At 39.8% G+C, this 24,010-nt stretch overlaps 1 long non-coding RNA gene across 1 annotated transcript; it reads left to right on the forward strand.

Annotated features, from left to right (window-relative positions):
* The first annotated feature begins 26 nt into the window (after window positions 1-26).
* LOC148125510 (uncharacterized) lies at window positions 27-22,317 on the forward strand. Its single transcript, XR_015743731.1, has 3 exons — window positions 27-72; window positions 12,496-12,636; window positions 21,607-22,317. It is a non-coding gene; the product is annotated as an uncharacterized LOC148125510 (long non-coding RNA).
* The last annotated feature ends 1,693 nt before the right edge of the window (window positions 22,318-24,010 follow it).

Consider the following 24,010-nt stretch of genomic DNA (forward strand, 5'->3'; position numbering starts at 1 on the left):
CTCTCTCTCCTTCCGTTTTCCCCAGAGGGGGGGGGGCGCGGCGGCCACGATCTTTATGACACGGCCGGCAGGGTAGGTTTGCGAATAGGAAAGGTCATGTGATCATCGGTGGGGGGGAATGTTCCCGATGCCTGTCGGGAAGTGTAGTCTTCCCGCCTTGAAAGCCTTTTGCTTTTGCTGTAGCCTTTTTTGAGTCTTGAGTTTGGACCAGCTGTACCCAAGGGTTATTTGTTTTATGTATTTATTTTGTCAAGCTAAGATAACAGGTGTAAGTATAAACATAGTTATGAATACATGGAATGGATACATATAAGGAAAAAAAGAAAAGAAACAATAGGACAGGGACGGTAGGCACGTTTTTATTTTTTTATTTTATTTTATTTATTTGTCAATTGTTTACGAGATAATAAGTAAAAGTGTATACATAATTATGAATGCATGAAATGAGTACATATAAGAAAAATAAAATAAAAATAAAAGAAACAATAGGACAGGGACGGTAGGCACGTTGGTGCGCTTATGCACGCCCCCTACAGACCTCTTAGGAAAGGGGTGAGGTCAATAGTAGACAGTCTAAGGTTAAAGTTTTTGGGGTTTGGGGAAGAAACCACAGAGTCAGGTAGAGTATTCCAGACATTGACCACTTGGTTGCTGAAGTCATATTTCCTGCAATCAAGCTTGGTGCGGTTAACCTTGAGTTTGTATCTGTTGTGTGCTCTTGTGTTGTTATGGTTGAAGCTGAAGTATTCATTGACAGGTAGGACATTGCAATGTATGATTTTATATACCATGCTTAAATCAGACCGAAGACGGCGTAATTCAAGGTTTTCTAGTTCTAGAATTTCAAGTCTGGTGCTTATGCATGCCCCTTACAGACCTCTTAGGAAAGGGGTGAGGTCAATAGTAGACAGTCTAAGGTTAAAGGTTTTGGGGTTTGGGGAAGAAACCACAGAGTCAGGTAGAGTATTTTCTTTTTAAGATTGACACCTTTCATTCAGTGGTGGGATTCAGGGTTGCCAGATCGCAGCTTGGCTCTGCGGCCAAACTCAAGTCAAAATATGGCCAAATTATTTTCTCTCATGGCCAAATTTTCCAGCCAATTTTTTTTATGCAATATAACATGAGGATATATTGTTTTTTTTTTCTGTTTTTAAATAATCAAATCATAAAAAATAGTCTTTATTCGATAACGTGACGTGACGTCATGGGAATTTCTGCGTTTCTTTACTCACATCCAGGCTAGGCAGCTCACTTCAAATAACCGCTACTACCGTTTGGAAAGCTCAGGGCCAAATGCAGCGATCCTGAGGAGGAGGGAGCTAGGGCATGAGGGTTTTTAGGGGGATTCCCCCCCCCATTGAAAAAATATAATCACTAAACAAATAAAACGACACAAAAATAGCAATTATATATAGAATTATATATATCAGCTAAAATTTTGATTTCACGGCTAAGCAACTTTCATATGGCCAAATTTCCGGCCAAATATATTTGGCTGGAGACATGATTTTTTTCACGGCCAAACAGATTTCTATATGGCCAGATTTCTCGAATTTGGCTGGAAAAACGGCCAGATGGCAATCCTGGTGGGATTCAATTTTTTTTGCTACTGGTTCTGTGGGAGTGGCTTGGTGGGCGTGGCAAGGGCCAAGGATGCTGTAAAATCTCCAGTCAGAGGTGGGATTTGCCGGTTCTTCGAACTACTCAAAATTTCCGCTACTGGTTCTCCAGAACTGGTCAGAACCTGCTGAATACCACCTCTGCTTTCATTGCAAGATCCTAAGCTACAGCTCACTTCACAGACTGTGGAAGCATCTGCCTTATATATTGAAGCATCCACACATCTTTTATTTCAGAAAAGTGTCTTTAGATGTAATGTAATCATCTGTGTTATATGTAGTTTTTTGTTCTTGAATTTTCCTTTGTAAAGCAAAACTTGTTACCTTCTATCCCTTTTTCAGGTTTATCTTTTATTTTTTTTCCCAATAAAGTATGGTCACTCTGCTTATAATAGAAACAGCTGATAAAAGCATTTCTTCGTCTTAAAGCAGGGGTCTTCAAACTTCAAAGACTTGTGGACTTCAACTCCCAGAATTCCCCAGCCAGCCGCCAAGTTTGGAGATCCTGTCTTAAAGGGTGCTTAGCTATCAGACTAATTCTTGGTGACCCTAGACCAGCATTTCTCAACGTCAGTTGAAGTCCATGTATTTTAAAGTGGCCAAGATTGAGAAACACTGCCTGAGGCTAACAAAAACTTGGGAAGAAATTTTTGAAGAAGGAAGCATTAATACCAGGTTTTTATTTGAATGCAAAGAAGTCTATTGGTGCAATAAATAGAAACTATAATCTGAAAAATTCAGTTTTCCTTCTTTGCTTTCTTTAGCAGAAGTTATTCAGGCGTGGGCGAAGGAGCCACCTGAGCAGCGAGGCGGGTGATGGTGGTGGAGTAGGAATCAAGGCGGCGGGGTACGGAGTTTTCTTCCCCTCATCCCGGACTGGCTTACCTGAGCACCCCACCAGCTAGGCACTGAAGTTCTGCAACTGCTGCCGCAGAGAGACAGAGAGGGGAAGGTCTCTTCAAATTCTGTGTGTGTGTGTGTGTGTGTGTGTGTATGTGTATGAGAGTGAGCAAGCGTGCAATCCCTGCTTTAGTTCGGCCATTCAAGCTGCTGGCAGTGGGGAGGGGCAGGAGAATCAACTGAGTAGCGGTTTTTCTACTCGTCCTCCCAACTCAAGCAGTGCAGCCTCTGCGGGACAGCAGGGCCTCTTACTTCTCCTCTGGTGTGGCGAATTCAATTATTACCAACCTGCCTTCCATTGAGAACCTGTATACTGCATGAGACAAAAAGGAGGCTGTGAAAATATTTACAGACCCCTCACAACTTGGACATAAATTGTTTCAACTTCTACCCTCAAAACTATGCTATAGAGCAGGGATCCCCAACCACCGGTCCCTGGACCGGTACCGGTCTGTGGATCATTTTTTACCGGGCCGCAAAGCTTGGGTGCTGCCATCTTGTTTTGACGGCGCGTCCGGGTTTTCGGTTGGAAAGTGCTTCTGGGTTTTCAGTTGGAAAGCGGCATTTGGGTGCTCGCGCCTTAGTTTCGTCGAAGGGGGGGTGGCTTCGAACGAAGAGCCGTCCCAATGGCGGTGGAGTCTTGCGTTACTCAGGTACCGGTCCGTGGAAGAATAAATAATCGTGAAACTGGTCCCTGGTTCAAAAAAAGGTTGGGGGCCACTGCTATAGAGCATTGCACACCAGAACAACTAGACATAAGAACAGATTTTTCCCGAATGCCATCATTCTGCTAAACAAATAATTCCCTCAACACTGTCAAACTACTTACTAAGCCTGCATTACTATTACTATTAATCCTCCCATCCTTCCTTTCGCCCATCTCCTCCTACTTATGACTGTATGACTGTAACTTTGTTGCTTGTATCCTTACCAGAGGTAGTATTCAGCATTGACCAGTTCTGGAGAACTGGTAGCGGAAATTTTGAGTAGTTTGGAGAACCGGCAAATACCACCTCTGACTGGAGATTTTACAGTATCCTTCCCTAGCCATGCCCACCAAGCCACGCCCACAGAACTGGTAGTAAAAAAAATTGAATCCCACCACTGATCTTTACGATTTATATTGATTGTCTCCTAGTATGATTTGATTGCTTATTTGTACCCTATGACTATCATTAAGTGTATCACCTTATGATTCTTGATGAATGTATCTTTGCTTTTTATGTACACTGAGAGCATATGCACCAAAGACAAGGGCTTTGTGTGTCCAATCACACTTGGCCAATATGTGACCAATCACACTTGGCCAATAAAGAATTTTTTCCTTCCTTCCTTCCTTCCTTCCTTCCTTCCTTCCTTCCTTCCTTCCTTCCTTCCTTCCTTCCTTCCTTCCTTCCTTCCTTCCTTCCTTCCTTCCTTCCTTCATTTATTCTATCTATCTATCTATCTATCTATCTATCTATCTATCTATCTATCTATCTATCTATCTATCTATCTATCTATCTATCTATCCCAGCTTCAGTCAGGCATTAAAGCTGCTGGCGGCGGCAGCCACCTAAACAGCCATGATGTTCCCTCTCCAGCCAGCCAGCACTGCCTGACCTGCTCCCTGCCAGCTGGTGCAAAGCCTCGCCATTCTTCTCCTTGTTGTTGTCATGCTCCCTACCCAAGCAGCAGTGAGTTCTGCAGGACAGGGTCTCATTCCTGCTCTGGTGCAGTGAACTACAGTGGGCTGATGCAGGTGTGAAGGGCCTGGCCCTGCAGTGCTTCCTCACTCAGTTGAAGGTTTCGTTCAGCCTTCAAACAGTAAGGTTGGCACATGCAAGCAAGCAGCACACCAGGACCACAGACGGCGTTGGTTCCTGCACAGGGGTGGGATGAAAATATTTTTACTACCGGTTCTGTGGGCGTGGTTAGGTGGGCATGGCCATGTGATTGGGTGGGCATGGCTTTTTTTGCACACACACACACACACACACACGCTCTGTTTTTTAGCCTCTTGGGCCTCAGGAAAGCCTCCTGGGAGGCCATTTTTGCTCAGGAAGTCAAAAAAATGGAGTGCTGCACACACACACACACCCCACCGCAGTCTGTTTTTGGCCTACTGGACCTCAAGGAAGCCTCCTGGGCAAAGCAGTAAGACAGAGAGTGGATGGGAACAGCTGATTGTCAGAAGGAAACAAAAGAAATACTGGTTCGACCAAACTGGTAGCTGGTTTTTTTATTACCAGTTTGGCTGAATGGTAACATTTTTTACTACCAGTTTGTCCAAATCGGGCCAAACCAATAGAATACCAGCACTGTTCCTGCACCCAGTCAATTCTTATTCCACAGCGAGCCTTACTGTTTGAAGGCTGAATGAAGCATTCAACTGAGCCAGGTCCTTCACACCGGCATCTGGCCTGCTGGAGTTCGCTGCGCTGGGGCAGGAATTATATCCTGTCCTGAGTAGCCCGCTGCCGCTTGGGTGGGGAGGAGGAGGAGAATAATGGTGAGGCTTTGTGCCAGCCGGCAAGGTCAGACAGTGCTGGCTGGCTGGCTGGCTGGCTAGTTGGTTGGGGAGGTGGCAATCATGACTGCTTAGGTGGCTGCCACCGCCAGCAGCTGGAATGCCCCGACTGTCATGCCGTGGGAGAAATGAGAAGAAATGAGAAGCCCTGCTCTCCCGCAGAGCCTGCACTGCTTGAGTGGGAAGGACAAGGAGGTAAACCGCTGTTCAATTGGCTCTTTTTCCCCCTCCGCTACCCGAAGCTTGAATACCCCAACTAAAGCAGGGACTGCACACTTGGTCTCTCTCATCCCTCCTCCCCCATACACATACACAGAGTTTGGAAAGTCCCCCCCTTCTCTCTCTTTGTCTCTGCGTTGCTGTGGCAGCAGTTGTGGCACTTCAGTGACTGGCTGGCAAGGTGCTCAGATAAGCCAGTGTGGGTGTGGGTGTGGGTGTGGGGCAGCTCCTCACACCCCTCCACCTTGCTTTGTACTCCGCCATCCTGCCTCACCTTTTGGCCATTGCACTAGTGCATTGCTCAGCCTCCTGCTAGGTTACGGCGGCAAGCCAGGAGAAGAAGTGGCGAAGAATGAAGCAAGGTGGCGGGGGCGGGGTGGAGGACGAAGCAAGGCAGGGGGGGTGCAGAGTGAGCCCACCCACCCCACGCTGTCCCAGCTTACCTGAGAGCCTTTCAGCCAGGCCAAACCCTCACACACTCCCGCCATCCAGGGCAGCCACACACCCCTTCATTAACCTTTCCAGCTCCTTTTGCCGCTGCGTGCAGAGCAAATAAAGTGGTCTTTGGGACTATGGTTTTAAAAAAAATAGTTCAGACCTTCCAACTTCTCATGAAAAAAAAATCTTGCGAGGTTGGAAGGTCTGAACTACTTTTTTATTATAGTCTCACAGACTAGCTTAGTTAGTCTGCATGCGGCGATGAAGTACTGGGCCTGTGCGCGCGCACACCCACTGGGATGGCAGGGACTGGGCCAAATTTGGCACATGCCAGACACTTACAGTTTCCAGGATGGCCACGTGGGCCAGATTCGGCTTCATCGGACTGTCCTTGAGTTTGACACCCCTGTTCTAGAAGAATGAAATATTTTGAGGAATATTTAAAAAGCCAGAATATTATATTTCCACAAAGGGAGTAATGGAAAAACCTTTTTTTTTTAGAGACAGGAAGCAGACTCAGTCTTTTTAATATCCCCAGCAGATATTTTGTGCCCATTAAGAAAGATTGGGCAGAGCTGGCGTCGCAACGATACGGCATGTGATCTTGGAGGTCTGAGATTGCTGCCAATATCTTTGCTCCTGGACGGTCCAATTGGATCTAAACCGTCCCAAAGAGATGGTGAAAGTAAAGACCGCATCCTGTCAATCCCAGGGATACCGCAAAGCTCTTTTTGCCAGCGGCAAAGAGGCAGCCATTAAAGCTGCTAAAGTTGGGACAGCTCTGAAACAAAAGATGCAACTTTTAGGCCTGGATTTCCATGTGTTTGAACTGAAGTTGTGTTGTAAATCACACAACCTTAGCACTATATTTGTCTGAGAAGTATATAACGAATGGGTAGGTGAAAGGCAACTGTCCTGTCTCACAGAGACGCAGGGACACGTTGAGTATTATACAAGTACAGCACTCACATCATATTTAATAATAGGGCTGCAAGAAGACTTCTACAATTGTCAGTCTAGTAATTTGAACTTATGCAACCATCCCTTTTTGTATCTATAATCACTGCGGCATTTCTTGAAATAAATTGCATACTGGCTTAGACAGATACTATTAATATTTTGATAACTTTTCAATCAATCTTAGATTTTACTGTCCATTACTTAAGTTCAGATCAGAGTTTCTTCAAAGTCATGAAACCCTTTGACATTTATGCATGCATAATATAATCTTAATAGATAAAGTAGAGAGGATATTAATAAAATTTCTTTTTATCTTCCTTTTAAAATTTGAGACGACTTCTTCTTCTTCTTCTTCTTCTTCTTCTTCTTCTTCTTCTTCTTCTTCTTCTTCTTCTTCTTCTTCTTCTTCTTCTCCTCCTCCTCCTCCTCCTCCTCCTCCTCCTCCTCCTCCTCCTCCTCCTCCTCCTCCTCCTCCTCCTCCATTGCATGAGAAATAATGAATAGGATTTCAGTCAGTGGTGGGATTCAAATAATTTAACAACCGGTTCTCTGCCCTAATGACCAGCTAGATAGGCGTAGCTCGGTCATCATGTGATTGGGTGGACATGGCCAACTCAATATCACTCACATTGAGGGATGCCTCACCTCCCCCAGCCATTCCTCACCCGGCACTGTTCGGCCTCTTCCCCATCAGCTGGTGGCCGGGAGGCCAGGCACTCCCACAGTCCGTCCTGACCAGGTGGGCGGTTGGGTGGAGGAGTGTTAGCTGGCAGAGGGGTGATGCAGGAGGCGCAGCCTCATGGTTCCTTGCCACTCCCCTCACGGGCAGCCATGGGGGACAAGATATGGACTGGGGAAGGGGGTCAAGTTGCAGTGGCTCAGCTCTGCCTCATCTTCCTCTCTGCCACCAGCCATGGGAGAAAGGAAAGAGCAGGTAGGAATCAGGGTTGTGACCAGCAGGGAAAACCGAACCACTGCCCAGAGCTGTCAGCAGTGGGGTGGGTGAGGTGGGAGCTGCATGGTGTGCCTTCCTTGAAGTTCCCTGCCCCTTCTTTGTAAATCTGCCCAAAAGAGGGAGGAGTGGAAGCAGAGGTGGGATTCTACCGGTTAGGATCGGTTCTATAGAACCGGTTGTTACAATTCTGCACAGTTTGGAGAACCAGCAAATCATGCCCCTGGCTGGCCCTGCCCCTCTCCGCCCAGTCAGTGTTTACTGCACATGCGCAACACCGCTGACTCCATTCTCCCCCACCCAGTTACTCCTTAAAGTGTTTTCCCCCTCCCAATGATCAGCTGTTCTGATGATCAGCTGTTCCGATGATCTCCGTCACTGTCTTACTGCTTCACCCAAGGAGACTTCCGTGAGGCCCAGAAGGCAATAAAATCCAGGGTGGCGTGCTGCAAACAAAAAAAGCCATGCCCATCTAATCACGTGATCACACCCACCTAGCCACACCCACCTAGCCATGCCCACAGAACCAGCTGTTAAAAAAATTGAATCCCACCCTTGAGTTGAAGCCAACCACCTGGCCCCCTTGTTGGACACGAAGTCCTCACCATCTGGCCTTGCCTGCCAGTCTCTCCAGGGCCCGGGAAAATTATCCCTTTGTGTGCGGTCCTCGGGAGTCTGCCCAGGAGTGGCTGGCAGGCTCAGACTAGGCTGGCTGGCTCACAAGATTGCAGCAGCAGCGGTCGGGGTTGGGATCGCTGCTTGGGGACGCAGCCAGGCCTGGATCTCGGTGCGCTTGAGCCTTTCCCTGCTCCAGACTCCCGACTGTCCACCTAAACCCACGGAGGTGAGAGAAGCACAAGAGGGTTGGCTATTTGCCTACGTTTGTCCAGCTGTTGGGTGGAAAATGGACAAAGAGGCAGTTCATCTGCCCCTGGCTACCAGTGGGCAGGGAGTGGACAGGACCGCAAGGCTGCACCACCTGCATAGCCCCTCTGCCAGCCAGCCCTCCCCCACAAGTCAGCCCATCCAATGACGCATGCCCTTTGGCCAAGTGTGGCGGTCCCAAAGCGGGTCTCCCTCCCTCGCTCGCCATTAGCCTCTACCTTCACAGGAAACCACGGTGAACAGAGTGGTGTGCGCACTGCAAGCTGGAAGGTGACCAGGGTCGCATCACCCACATCGCCCCTCTGCCAGCTGGCCCTCCCCCACCTACCCACTCACCCTTCAGCTGAGCACGGAAAGTCCAGATTGGATCTCCGTCCACCCTCAGCCTTACCTTCCAGCCACCCGCTGGCAGCTGCGGCAGGTGGGGTATCTCCATTCCAAGTCACTGTCTGTTTCCCCCCGGACAGCTGGACAAACCTAGGTAAAAAGCCAGCCAAGCTAGGAAAGACTGGGAGGATAGGGGCAAGAGGCAGGATGGGGCAGGGCAGGACAGGGATGCCCAATGGTGGGATCAGCTGGTTTGCCAAACGGCAGAAAAAGTTAACTACTGGTTCGTGCTAAATGGTGTGAACCGGCTGAATCCTACCACTGATTTCAGTGCAAAAGGCTTATTGTCATGTGATATTTCTGAGCAATGTGCTACAGTCAACTAGATTTTGAAATCCTTTGAAGCTATAAGAAGAAATCTATAAAAATAAAATGTTCCATTAGTATGTTACAATAAAACAGCCAACGTATCACCTAATGTACAAGCATTGAAATATATCTAAGCAGAATCAGAAGAAATAAACACCTCAATTTACAGAAAACTTTCTAACCTGATTCTACGTTGATCTCTACAAAATTGTGAACGTATAAGAACACTGCACGCCTACTATTCATGTAACTAGAAACTAAAATCCATAGTTTAGGAAAGAATTGAACCGTCTTCAAGTCCATATGTGCAGCGTTGTATTAATATTGTGAGAGTGTTCAAATGTGAAACTTATAGTATACCTTCATCATTGTATTACCCCTAAGGTCAATTATACTTACTTTCCTTGAAGGGAATCAGCAGCTAGCAAATAAAATAAGAACAATGATGGACAACTCTAGAATCAGATGGAACATCCACTCCCAAAACAGAAATAAAGTATTAAAAATATGATGTTATAAGAGTTTTTACTTAAGAAAGTTCTTCAAACCATATAAAAACTTACCTAATTAACACATAATTTCCAGCTTAGATAGCAGCATCCAGCTGACTCATGATGATTATAAAATGACAATAACAACAGAACCCCAAAGCAAAGTCAGATCTGGTTAGTACTTGGATGGATGACTACTAAAACTGCTAGGCTAGATTGAGAATTGGGGAAAAAACATCTTGGAAGACAGCTTTTGCAAACCACTTCCATATTAACATTAAGAAAGTTACCTTCACGGATCCATCTGGTCAACCAAAATTGAGTTCAGTTTTAAAGAGTTAATTCTAATTCATAATGTGGTTGGTTGCTTTTTTGTTTGTGTAATATGGAACCTTTCCATTATTCTCTAACATTACATTATTCCAAAGAGGAGTAGCATCAAGACTATGTTCAAGTAATCATGATTTCAGAGTCCTGCTTTACTGTTTTTGGCTGCACCTAGATTTAGTTATTTAACAGATTTAACAGATTAACAGTTGGAAGGACCTTGTAAGTCATCTAGTCCAACCCCTTGCCCAAGCAGGAGACCCAACACCATTTCTGACAAATGGCAGTCCAATCTCTTCTTGAGAGTCTCAAGTGATGAAGCTCCCACAATTTCCGAAGGCAACTTCTGTTCCATTGGTTGCTTGCTCTCACTGTCCAAAAATTTCTCCTTATTTCCTTCAGTGGCTCTGTTTTAATAACACCTACATCTGAATCAAACTCATTAACTTTGGAATGATGTAAATGACTTACAAGGCAGGGATAAGCAAGACAATATAATTGAACTAACTAAGATGCCTTTACTGATTAGATTTGCATTTCTTTTCAAATCACTCAACAATCCCCCGAGGGGAGAAATTTTAACTGCTGAATCTTTCCTGATAAACATTTGCAATTTCACTGTTTTTCCACTCAAAGGAAATGTTGATATGTATGGCTCAAAGGAATCTTTGTATATTTGGGTGCAGTTGAACTAGAAGTTTTGTTTCTTTTTTATTTTTGTTTTGTATTTCTCATCCTATTCTGTCCTTCATCTCCATAACTCATATGAAGGTATGTTTCCGGTATTCCCTGCTTAGAACATGAATAAAATAGTGTAGTCTTAGCTTTCTTTGTACCTTTTTCTTGAATTGGCATCTTGCCTTGAATGTTTCCGTATCCAGATTTGCTAGAAATATAAGGATGGACCTGGTAACAGATAAAAGCCAGACTTTCTTAAGCATAAGGGTAGAGAAAGTTATCCTCAATAGTTGCAAAAACTTTGTGATGATTTTAAATGACTGCAAAATGAAAAAGAAGATTTTTCAAGGGTAATATCTCTTATTTGAGACAACTTATTTATAATATTATTAAGTACATTACTGGTTTTCTTAAAGTAAGCATAACAAATGTTTTATCTAAGAAACATGATAGTTTCTTAACTTAGGGATTTAGAGTTCAATTTCTGTTTCAAATGAGGCTTGAACTATAACAAGTAGCAGATATTCCAATACAAACTACTGGAATGTCTCCTTTAACGCTCTAAGCCTGAAATTGTATGAATTAAATTTGTTTGTTTGTGAGGGGTCCTTGGTAGTCTCTGAGCTTGGCTGTTTTTTTGCAGATATTTCATTATCCAAACTAGGTAACGTTATCAGTGCTATTGCTTGCTTGTTTGTATATTAACTTTATTGTAAATAACAAGCTTACCTGCCAACAACCACAATTGGGACCAGAATGTTGATCCTAAGCAATATGGTCATTAATTGAGTCATAAGATGACTGGGCCTGATTTTACAGCAATGTTTACTGTGGTCATTAAGCAAATCACCACAATTGTTAAATGAATCCAGCATCCTCAATCCAACTTGCTTGTTGGAAACTGCCCCAAAAGGCTGCAAATTGTGATCATCTGACCACAGAATACTACAACTATCAAAAGTATGGCCAACTGCCATGCATTCAAACTGTAATCATGGAACTGTGCGGCTGTTATGATGGTCCCAACTTTGAGGATGTATTATAAGTCATTTTTTTCAGGAGCCCACACAACTATCATTATGGTTGTAATGTCCAGGGTGATTTCATGGAAGATATAATACACTGCTGTTCTGTTGCTGTTGTTGTTTTGACTCTTAATCCAAGATTTTAAATTAGCTCTTCAAAGAAATGTTATATGTGATTGTATAAAGAAAGAAGTTATTTTTTTTTTAGCTTTTTACTATAGAGTATTTCTTATCGTCAATAGCAGTCTCTTACCTTTTAAAGTCTAAGCTAAATTTCTAACCAGTAATTTAATAAATAAGACAGTGTGTATATAGGGGGGAGGGGAACACGTGTTATAATCTGCAAGATAATGGCTGTGGTTCTGTCCCATTTGAATCTCAGTGCTTGGATTGTGATCCTGCAAATCCAGGTTGCAGATTTTGACTCTCTTCCCCTATCCAAGGACAGTACTGGTCAAAACTGTAAGATATTACGAATGCTTTATATCGTGCAAGCATATTATTTCTTTTGCAACTATGAGTTTTTCCCACTTTCTATCCTAACTTGTGGTTAAAACAATAAAATGTGATAGTCTGCTGAATGATTGATCCACTGAAGTGTTGCTGGTAGATGAAGTTATTCATATCATTGCCAATAGCAATTCAAAGTCCCTGAAAATTGCCTTTTTCTACACAGTAGCACTGAAAGATTGTAGATTTTTCATTACTGTAATGATAATAATTCCATGGCAAATTAAATAGAATTTATAAATAAAATTATAATAATAAAATAAATAAAATTTATTTAATTTTACAGTATTTCAGTTAGATGATACTCAAGAGGATCATGAAACTGAACCACAATGATATGCACAGAAAGAATAACAACATCCTTTCAAGTTCTTATGGCTATTGCTGATGGCCTGGATTCACTGTCCGTTTGATTCCAAAGGGAAATGTAAGTTTATTTCCTTATTTGTATCCCACCTTTATTGTTTTTACAAATAACTCAAGGTAGCAAACTATCCAGCACACTTTCCTCCTCCTACTTTCCCCACAAGAACAGCCATATGAGGTGAGTTGGACTGAGAGAGAGTGACTGACGGAAGATCACCCATCTAGTTTCTACCCGTGGGCTGTCAGACTCCTGAATGGAAAATAATCTCATGTCAACATAGTATGATAGACTTGTGGGACTGGCGCGTTGGGCAATAAGTTCACATGGTACAATAAGATATTGTGTTTGTTAGTAGGATTCACTGGGTTAGGGATTTTTCTTTTTTGTCTTCACTGTGAGTTGTGTTGTGGGGGGCACACGAAGAGAGACTCAGCCAATCTCATTGTACACAGGTTGTACTCTGACAATAAAGGTTTATTTGATTTGATTTGATTTGATTTCATGCCTTGGGTGGGATTAGAACTCACAACCTCCTGGCTTCTAGCCTGGTACCTTGATGCTAGCTCAAACTGGCTTTTCTTTGTATTTATTAGCCACCCAAGTATAATAGACTGAGCAGCATCAACAATGAGAGAATGGCAACAAAAATTTTAGAAATACAGTTCAACCATCACAACGACCGTGTTTCTTATATAATAAGGCCGGGTCTTATTTTTTTTTTGAGCCCTGAAAAAATGGCTAGGCCGTCTTTTCGGGGGTGACTTAATTTCCCCCCCCCCTTGCATCTTCGGGCAGGCGGCGACGGCTTGGATGTTGACCTCGGCGTTGGTGGGGCACTTCGTATCAGGGTCAACGCAGGCAGCACCATATCCGGATGTGCAACAAAAGTACTTCCTAACGGCAAGCCCCCCCACAATATTCCCCCCATTTCGCATGTTTTAATATAGGCCTTAATTTGGGGGGAGGGGCTTAATTTCATTTCATGCCTATAAAACATGCTGGGACTTCCTATTGGGGGAGGCCGTATTTTTGGAGAAACAGGGTACACACTTTTAAAACATGCATTTTCCAATCTTCTACCAGAAAATTGAGAAGGTGAGGAGTTATAGAAGAAGGTATGATCTAATCAACCTCCCTAAATGTCAATAGAAAAGTCTAGCTATCTCAGAACGAACAGTCCAGTGGTTTCCAAGGAAACTTCTTAAGGACTGCTCTCTGTGAAATTCTATAATGACAAGCTTATTTGAAAAATCACTTTCTCAGCCTTCTCTTGCAATCTGAAGCCCTGGAAGTAAGCTCAATAGGAGGGAGGTTCAGGAGGATCAAATGAATTGTCTATGCCCTAGCCTAGAAGCCTCTGCAATGTACTGTATTTGGATTCTGTGGCATATTTGCTTGGAATTCAAATAGGGCACCCACTATTTTGGATATTACTAGGACCTGTATACCAGCCTGTTTATAGCTACCATAAAAATCCCTATCATTACTAGGCCTCGAATACTCAACGTGGAGTCATTCTGAGTATGATTGGATACTGAAATTAGAGATCTCCATTCCTGAAATTTAAACAGACTTAGAGCCAGTCTTCATTCCTTTAACAAGTGATTTGAAAAATTCTCAAAACATTCAGCCAATCTTAAAAGCCTTAACAGTAGTTATGGGAAGACATGAAAAACGGGGAGGGATTTTATAAGCAACAATGAAAAATAAAAAAAACCCACACAGATGCTGCCTTGATAATGATTGAGGCAATTATACTTAATAAAAATATAGATTTGTATCAGCAGATGCTAGTGTCTACAAAAGCTAGTCTCTACTAATGAAATGACAAAAGAATGCAAGACCAAGTCATTAAATTATGCCATTTAGTCTCTTGATGGAAAAGAAATGGAAAGAGAATGAGGTAGGATAGAGAATAATATTTTTTTTCCTATTCCTCTCATAGTACCTTCCAAATAATTAATTAAATTAATTAATTAATAATTAAAATATATAACTGGTCCTTGACTTACAACCATTCCATTAATGATGATTTGAAATAATGACAGAAAAAGCCATTGATGACATAAATTGGAATTTACGATCACTGCCTCCACCTCTGCAATTATGTGATCTCAATTTGGGCATTTGGCATTTATGACTGGTTGCAGCATCATGTGGTCACATGAACGTGATTTTGACTTTTTTGCCAGATTACAGCAACCATAAAAATAATTGTAAAATTGGTCTGGTCACATTATGATTCAAATGTGACCACAATGACTTACAACAGAAATTCCAGTCCTAATTTGTAGTTGTAAATTGGGAGTACCTGTAGTTTCTATTTGAAGATACAATATGCAAGAGCATCAGAAATAGAGCATGGAATTACAATGAAAGAAAATAAGCTCTTTATATTCCAAGCATAAAAAAGAATGGGATGTAGGATTTAACAAGATTAGGACTGTATTTCTTCCATCTTCAGAGCTGTCATTGATTTAAATCACTGATTCAGAAATACTGGTGTTACTATGATAAGAAAGAATCTGAAAATTTGAAAATTTGGGGGCAGGATCATTTTTTTTTCTTGAAAGCGGGGAGAAAATCATATGTGTAGGAAAATGTAAGACCCCCTATTTTTAAACAGTTGGTCAGATAAAAATGCGAGAAATAATTTCATTAAGTAGAAAATGATGGCAAAATCATACAAAACAATAGTGGTCCAAAAAATTGTAGGAAAACCAGGCTGGTGTGGGGAAGAATGAGCAGGCTGAAAACCTGATTTTAAAATATATTAATTAAATAGTAAATCTGCTTAGAAATAATCTGAGATCTTTCTATACACATTACTATAGGTCTGCTGTTATTTCTTTTTTGGAAAAAGTTCATAAAAGCTACCATACAATTTACCGAGATCAATGTTCAATGTACTAAAGATGATGGAGCATTAGTTTAATTTCTATTGTGGTTAACTGGATGTACAAATAATATCTTCCTTTGAGCTTTAATAAAATATTTAACACTCTATCTTTAGATGGTGAGGATCAAAAGGTCTCAATATTTGGCAGAATGTCCCTTCTGGCATCTCATTCTCTCTGAAATGAAAGATTGAAAAGAGAAGGGAAAAATGAATTCTGTTAACTCTAGTCATAATAATTCAATCTATCTATATATTTGTTGCTAAAACAGTTTAAACATAAACTCTTTATATTCTTTAAGTATATAGTCACATTTTTAAAAAAACCTGTTCTGGAACACCTGAACTTCTATTAATTGTTTTTTTTTCTGTGAATAAATTGCTATTTGTGTTGTGGGTAAATTATGGAAAATGAACCTCTAAATAAGCAATATAAAAATTAATATAAAAAATAAATTTGGATCAATGCAAGAAATATTGTTTAAAGAATGCCCCGATATCATGCCTTAAGATACTGAAGGAAGAAGCACAAAGAAATCAACTGAACGATGGTATCAGGGATGGGATCCAACAGGGTTAACTACCAGTTCGGCCATTTACGATGTTTGATGATTTACGATGTGCTTCCCTGCACGCTGCTGGTGGGCACCTGTAAATCGTCATCAGCATGCTGCATGCAGAGAAGCAGCCTTTCAAAACCTCCTTTTTTCCTGCTTTTTTAACTGCAGCTGTGTCTCACACGGCAGCTGAAGTTGAAAAAAATCAGGAAATAAAGGTCAAGTAAGAGCCCAGATGGGCGGATGGGCAAAAACATCAGCAGACATAGAACTGGTTCTATGTCTGCTGCTCTTCAGAGCTACCAGTTCTACAGAGGTGGACAGAACCGATAGAAACCCACCCCTGGATGGTATACTCCTATCTAGAATGGCCATCCTCTTCCCACCAAGCCCACAATTCCACATTACGTCACCCAGCAAGATTCAACCAAGCTTGGGACTCAAGACAACCTACAAAGTTACCCCTGCATGGCCCCAGGGGAGTCTGACAACCAATTAGGATACATTTCTTGCCAGGAACAAGAAGCAAGTTCAAAGCCCAACAGAGGTTATAAATCTCTCTCTCTCTCATGTGCATTTTTTTGCCCAGGACCTCAAATCAGCTGTCCACCATTAAACCATCTTTCCATGCAATCTCCATGTTTCCAAGTGTCTTTCTTCCCACTTGGAACTGAACCCAGATGGACATTTCTTCTGACACATTCATAGTCCTATGAATGAGCATTTAATCTTCTTTAAAAGTGTAAAATGATGTACCACTAATACAATATTACAGTTTAATATACACTGTCGGGAGAGCAGCGAGGGCTCTGCTGTTGGTTATGATTTGTTCATCCTTTAGCTTCATTAGATATTCCTGGATTTTTAAATCAGTATTCTGCATGTGCTTAGTTTTATGCTCTTCTGCTATGTCTATTCTCAATTACCTTCCTCCCCGCAATAAGAAATTTTCTAAACTGTGTACCTTTTCTCAGTTATCTTTTATTTGCCTCTTTCAGTTGCGTATACCTCTTTCGAACATCATGTAGTGGCTGGAGAAAAGCAAATCTAAATCTAAAATAAAAATAATGATATTCTTGTTGGCAAAGTTGCACTGAATTATTACAGTTCTTCATTTGTCGTATCTTTCTAACAATATTATTATTCAATTTACTTCATATAATATCAGTTCCTTTGTGTATGCGAGGGAGGGAGGGAATAAGTCAAATATGAATTAGATTCTTGAAGTGGCACAAAATGTAATATATCTAGGCACGAAGTGGCAACCCATTTATATAGCAAGATTTTCTAAAATTAAGTGAACCGTAAAATAACTTCAAATTAATTTGGAAAAATCATGGTGGTTTTACTCATGAATCATAATAGGCTACTCTAGGACTGATGTCTTAATATTAATAAAGTTAAATGTCCTAGCACAAGGAAAGCAGAGTAAAGAAAGTTTAAATCAGCTATTGCTGTTTTTAAGTGGTGAGACACATAGTTGATATTCATTCCCTTAAGGACTAAAGGTCCTGAAAAGGCCTGAAACCTCCTTTAATTTCATGTGTTCCTTTAACAACAGAACAAATATCTTCGTTACATTGCTGTGAAAACTTCTAGGACTTTTCATATTTGTCTCTTTATTTATATAGATATTTTTATGGTTGCCAACAGCACATAAAGTGGAAAAATGAAATATGTTATCAAAAACTAAAACAAACTCCTACTTAGCTCCATTACAATTCTGACATACATATATTCATGAGAAGCCTCTATCTGTCTCCCTTTTTCCTTTTGCTATGTTTCCTCTATTTTGTTAAATAAAGGATATATATGTGGAGCTTGTCTGTTCAGCTGTTGAGCATGAAGCCCAGGGGAGGGGTGATTATGATTTGGTTTTGGCAAATTGCAAATAAAATAGCAAAATACCTATGAACACTTAATGAATGAAGTTTTAAATTATTCATTATAACAAATATGCATCTCTTCCAAAGTCTTACCAATTTATTACCAAGTCAAAAAAAAGAATAGACATGTCAAATGCCCACTAAGCTGCTGTCATACTAGAAAAATAAATGCCATGTATGCAATATATTCCCAAGTTTAAAAAAAATAATCAATGCCAAATCTTGCAAATAATGTAGTATATGTTACTTAAAGAAACACATCCAGAACCCCCTTTTATGCATTGCTCAGTGAAAACAATGAGAGGAACAGGAACTAAAACTCAACTTCATTGCTTCCTTTGCTTCTCCGCCATTTCCCATGCCTTTGTAGTATCTCTACATCCAAGAGCATGTTTCTACAGTGGAGTTTGCGCTTTCTACAGTGCAGGGTGTGCATTTCTCTTCTATCTTCAGGAATAAGCAACTCAATGGAATTCTACTGAAAGGCCCTCTCTCCTATTGCTACCATTTGCTCTTTCAATGGTTCCAAGAAGGCTTTACACGTATTTGCATTACTCAGGTGACCCTAGAATACAGACAAACCTCTAAGTGACCTTAAAGAATGCACCTTAAGTCACCGTTAGTCACCTTAAAGTGACTAAAAGAATGCAAATTACTATTTATATTAACATTGGAAGTATTAAATAGAGGTATTAGACAAGATCCAGAAATAAAAGGCTTGGAAATAAAAAGAGCAAAATACAAATTACAAGCATTTGCAGATGATCTGGTACTTATTTTAGAAGAACAGAATTCAGTCCTAAGTTAATGGAGAAAATTGAGGAGTAGCAGGGTTGAGACTGAATAAAGAAAAAATGAAAATATTAGCTAAAAACCTTACAGATAAACAGAACTGACAAAAAATAGGCCTTCAGGTAGTTAAAAGAGTAAAATATTTGGGAATTTATTTAACAGCTGGATGTGCAACTATTAAAGATAACTATATAAGGTTAATACAACAAATTAAACTTGACCTGGAGAATTGGAAAAATTTGCAATTGTCAATGATAAGAATAGCAACTATAAAAATGAATATCCTGCTGAAGCTACTGTTTTTGTTTCAAATGATTCCTATAAAATTAAAAAACACTGATAAATTAAATGCAATAATTTTGAAATATGTTTGGCAAAGGAAAAGAGTGAGAATAAGGCTGAAATGTTACAAGAATGGGGGCTTTGGACTGCTGGATTGGGAGCTTTATTAACAGGCCTCTGCACTAACATGGGTGAAAGAATGCACAAATCTGAGAAATAGAAGATTATTACTGTTGGAGGGACATGACCTCCAAGTGGGATGGCATGCCTTCTTATGGTATGGAAAAAATAAAATAGATAAATACTTTCAAAGACATAAAAAAACTTTAAAAAAGAAGAATGCAAATGGCTAGATGTCTGCAAGGGGTATAAATCCTTCCATTCCCCACCATCCAGTCAGAGCTGAAGAAGCTTTCTTGGATGAGAAGAAAAACGAGACTGTCCAGTTGCCTTTTGAAAAAAAAGCATCTTTTGAGACAACCATGACCTGGATGACTAAGAATCTCCATAAATATTTGCTCTTATACCTTTTCTAGTATTATAATAGGATTTCCCATAGCATTTATTTTATAAATGTAGCATAACATAAGACTGGACAAACTTCATATCTCTTTGCAGTGCCATATGCTGAACATAACGGCGGTCTGTGATCAGCTAACCATAACATATTTGTAGGAAGAAGTCATATACTTTTAGATGAAGAATTAAAACAGGCTTAATTGATTAATCAAGCACAACTGTAATGGTAATTAAAGTTTTATACAATTGATTATTAGGTCTTAGCATCTTTGTTCACTACTATGTAGATCAAAGATGTTCTCACATGCTCCAAATTTAATAAATAGGAAACTCAAATATGGTTTTTGATCTCTTGGTTTTTTATTCCACCCAAGATAACAAAAAGATACGCCTGTCAAAGTTAAGCATTTTAATGCTTTTTCAGCTGTCAATGTGAATCATAAGCAAATTAAATTTATAATTCTCAAATCATTATTTGGGCCTGTTTTTTATTGTAGTTGCAGATTTGTTAAAGGAAAAAAAGCACTTGTATATTGGGAAAAAATAGTTTAAAAATCTGTTATCAATAGTAGGTTTTTTAATCAGTTTATGTTATTTCACCTAATGTCCAGATCCAGAATCTCAAGAAAATGAAGCTTCATAGATGCTTTGAAATCTATAAAATTCATTATTTAATTTGTGAAAAGCCAAGTTAACTGAACTGAAACACTAACAATAACAACATATAATGTAACAGTGTAGTGGTTAGAATGCAGTATTGCAGGCTAATTTTTCTGATTGCCAACTGTCAGCAGTTTGAGTATCACTGGCTCAAGGTTGACTCAGCCTTCCATCTAGGGGTGGAATTCAACTTTTTTAACAACCGGTTCTGTGGGCGTGGCTTGGTGGTCATGTTATTGGCTGGGTGTGGCCAACTCAATATCACTCACATCGAGGCACGCATCTCCTCACCTCTCATGACTGTGGGGATGCTGCAACAGTCATAAGTGTGAAAAATGGTCATAAGTCACTTTTTTCAGTGCCATTGTAACTTTGAATAGTCACTCCACACAATCAAAGTACCAGCAAAGGAGGGGGAAAAAACTCCAGAGACATTCCTGAGACAGGAAGTCTAGTCCTGCCAAGAACGTGATAAAGGTTAACAGAGAGGCAGTTTCTGTAAGCAACACCAGAATGTTTCCTTCCTGCCTTCCTTACAGGATTAGGCCAGTAATTTCTTCTAATAACTGGTTCTCCAAACTGCTTAGAATGTTAACAACCGGTTCTAGTGAATAGGTGCAAACTGGTAGAATCCCACCCCTGCTTCCATCTTTCTGAAGTCGCTAAAATGAGGACCCAGATTGTTGGGGGCAATATGCTGATTCTGTAAACTGCTTAGAGAGGGCTGTAAAACACTGTGAAGCAGTATATAAATCTAGTGCTACTGCTGGCACTCTTTGTGTGTTTATATTTAATTGGAAAATGGCCAGGGATGTGTTTTGTGGGTCTGAGATAAGTAAAATAAATAAAAGCATCATTCACACTAAGGTTTTTCAAAACTGAAAATTGTTTCTTAGCAGCTACCAGACAACATTTTGAAGGGCAAATTCAGATGAGTTAGGCCTGAAAGCTAGAGGTTAAAGATTCTACAGTATACTATATGTGGCAAGCAGGGTTTTATAAATTTGCCTTACAGGAATACACCAGAAGCATGTGTCTGAACTATGAAAGGAAGGTTAAATTATGCAAAGAGAAATTAGCTGAGACTGTTTTGTATAAAGGAAAACCATAAAGAGTAAGAAAGCAGAATGAGAAATTGTATTTCAACAGGCTTATACTATATTTTCTTTGCCTAAGTCAGAGATTTTTCATTGTATTGTATTGTATTGTATTGTATTGTATTGTATTGTATTGTATTGTATTGTATTGTATTATTATATCATATTATATTAGTGCTCTGGCAGGTATTGGAATTCCTAAACTGAACTATTCATTCAGAAATAACTATTCATTAAGAAATTCTAAACAAGGAAAGTTAATTCTTGTAAACAATAACTTTTACACAAGAAAATGTTTCAACTCCCGACATCTAATCCAAAGTGTTCTTTTTGTTTTTCAGGGAGAGCTGCATCAGATGATTGGATGGTAGATTCCCATGAAGCGTTATTTCTCAACCTGGGCTGGTTTCTGAGGAGTGGACTTCAACTTCCACAATTCCACACCTCAGAAACCAGCCCAAGTTGAGAAACACTGCCACAGCTTCCTTTGAAGACATTGCATTCTCTGCATAACTAGGCCCAGAATCCAAAGCTACACGTTTATGTACTTCTTTGTAGTTTAATTCATAAAATTATGATCTTACATTCCCACTCTGTGCCTAGTGTGGGAGGCAAAAATGCTGACATTCAAAATCTAACATTAATGCCAGACTAGTATAAAATGTGTTACTTAAGTGACATACATTTTTAGAAAAAAGTAAAGATCTTATAGTGCTATATTTATATCAAAGCAGCCTTGTTATTGCCTCTCTGCTCCTATTTGTGCACTAATTATAATAGTCATCTACACAGGCACTTAAATTCATGTAAGCGTATCATCCTTTTAGAAGATACATTAAAATGTTTGCGTTACAATGCATTTTATTAATCAAGTAATAATGACATATTAAAATACCATATTTTGCCTTTTAATGTTATTTTGTGTACCTCTGTCTACCTCTTGGGGCCAAAATGAAAGCAACTTTGTGGAAACATGTAGCAAAAAATAAATGAAAACAAATACTTTGGGTTGCCATCTAGTTCCATATTTGCTCAGGCTTGGTACTAAGGAACTCAACTGACAGAACTTTTGAATAGGCATATATAAGACTGAGTTGTTAATTGTTCAACACTATAGATTTCTTTTCTAAATGTAAACTAATAAATGATTTACATTTCCAAATCCTATAATCAAAATTTTAAGTTTTCCATTACTTGTGCCATCTGCTGAATAAGAGAAAGCTTAAAAATTTATGGCCTTTAAAATGACTGCATTTGTTTGCATTTACAATAAGAACTGCATTTTATTAAATTGTTAAAATGTGAGAATGATATGAATGTAATTAATTTTCAGAACTTAATGGCTAATTCATCATAGCAGCCAGCTTTAAATAGAATAGAAGAATAAATGTAATAAACATGGAAGGGAAACTCTATTTCTATGCTCCTAGATCCTCAATGAATTTCTATTTGAGAATTATCCTTTGAGATAGACGTTTTGAAAACTGATCTATGAACCAGTGCAAATAATCATTCATAAAAGTTTTGTTCCATGCATGTAGAACAGTTGCACACATTACTTATACTGTTATGAGGGGATTTTCCAAACTTTTGCACATATATTTAATCATGTAAATCCAAACAATATCCATAATTTTTACATGTGATTATTTGAATGGATAAGCCAATTTTTTTCCTATACCTGTGTAGGAAAAAATGCAAAAAAGAGACATGATGTTTAGGAATTACAGGAAAGCCAGTTTGGTCTGGTGGTTAAGGACCAAAAGTTTCAAGTCCTGCCTTGGCTATGAAAGCCAGCTGGGTGGGTTTGGGTCAGTCATTGTCTCTCAGCCCAACCCACCTCACAAGGTTGCTGTGGGGAAAACAGAAGGAGGAAGACGTGTTGGATATGTTCTCCACCTTGAGTTATTTGTAAAAATAATAAAGGGGGATGCAAATAAATAAATACTAATATTATTGGAAACAGACTTGGTCAGACTTGAATCTCAGTACTCTAATTGAACTGTATGAGGAGATTCAGGTAATAAAGTGGCGCTCTGAAAGTTCATTCACATATTTGGGGATTATGACATGAAATGTTTTTGCATTCATGAAGATTGAGTATTGCAGTGTTTAACACTACATGCTAAATTTAGCCTTTGAACCCATCAACGTGAGAAGGAAGTACAAATGAGATCATTTAAAGGTCCATTTAGGCATTCAATATTTGGTGCCCAACTGTATTATTTGTTTATATGTGTGTTAAAAGAATATTATGCCTGGTGTATTGAGTTAAGTTTCTATTGCACTTCGTGTATTAGCATAACTGAAAATATTTTGGGATAACTAATACGAGCTCTAGAACTACAGTGAAGTATAAGGCACAGTATTATTTAATCATTAATTAAATTAGTTGGATCATGTCCTTGTTCACAGAAGCTCAACCTTTTGGTCCAAATGTTTGTTTCACTAAGTTACTACAATAAAAAAAAGTTCTCTGTATTAGATTTCAAATACCATATAATGCGTCTAAGTAGAACTGACATATTCAAATAATAACAGGATAATTATAACTACAAAGAATGCTACTGTTGAGAATATCATTTATCAATTCTATGTTCCCCATTATTCATGCATTTTACATGTTGGGAATACAGTAACTTCAAAGAATAATAATCCAGAATGGCTACATTCTTAATCATTCATGCTCACTTAATAAAATATACTAATAATCATAATGAACGGATGGTTATAAAAGTGGAAAAA

This window comes from Pseudonaja textilis, chromosome 5 (genome assembly GCF_049901715.1).
Source record: "Pseudonaja textilis isolate UNSWEBS1 chromosome 5, rPseTex1.2, whole genome shotgun sequence".
NCBI classification, from domain to species: Eukaryota; Metazoa; Chordata; class Lepidosauria; order Squamata; family Elapidae; genus Pseudonaja; species Pseudonaja textilis.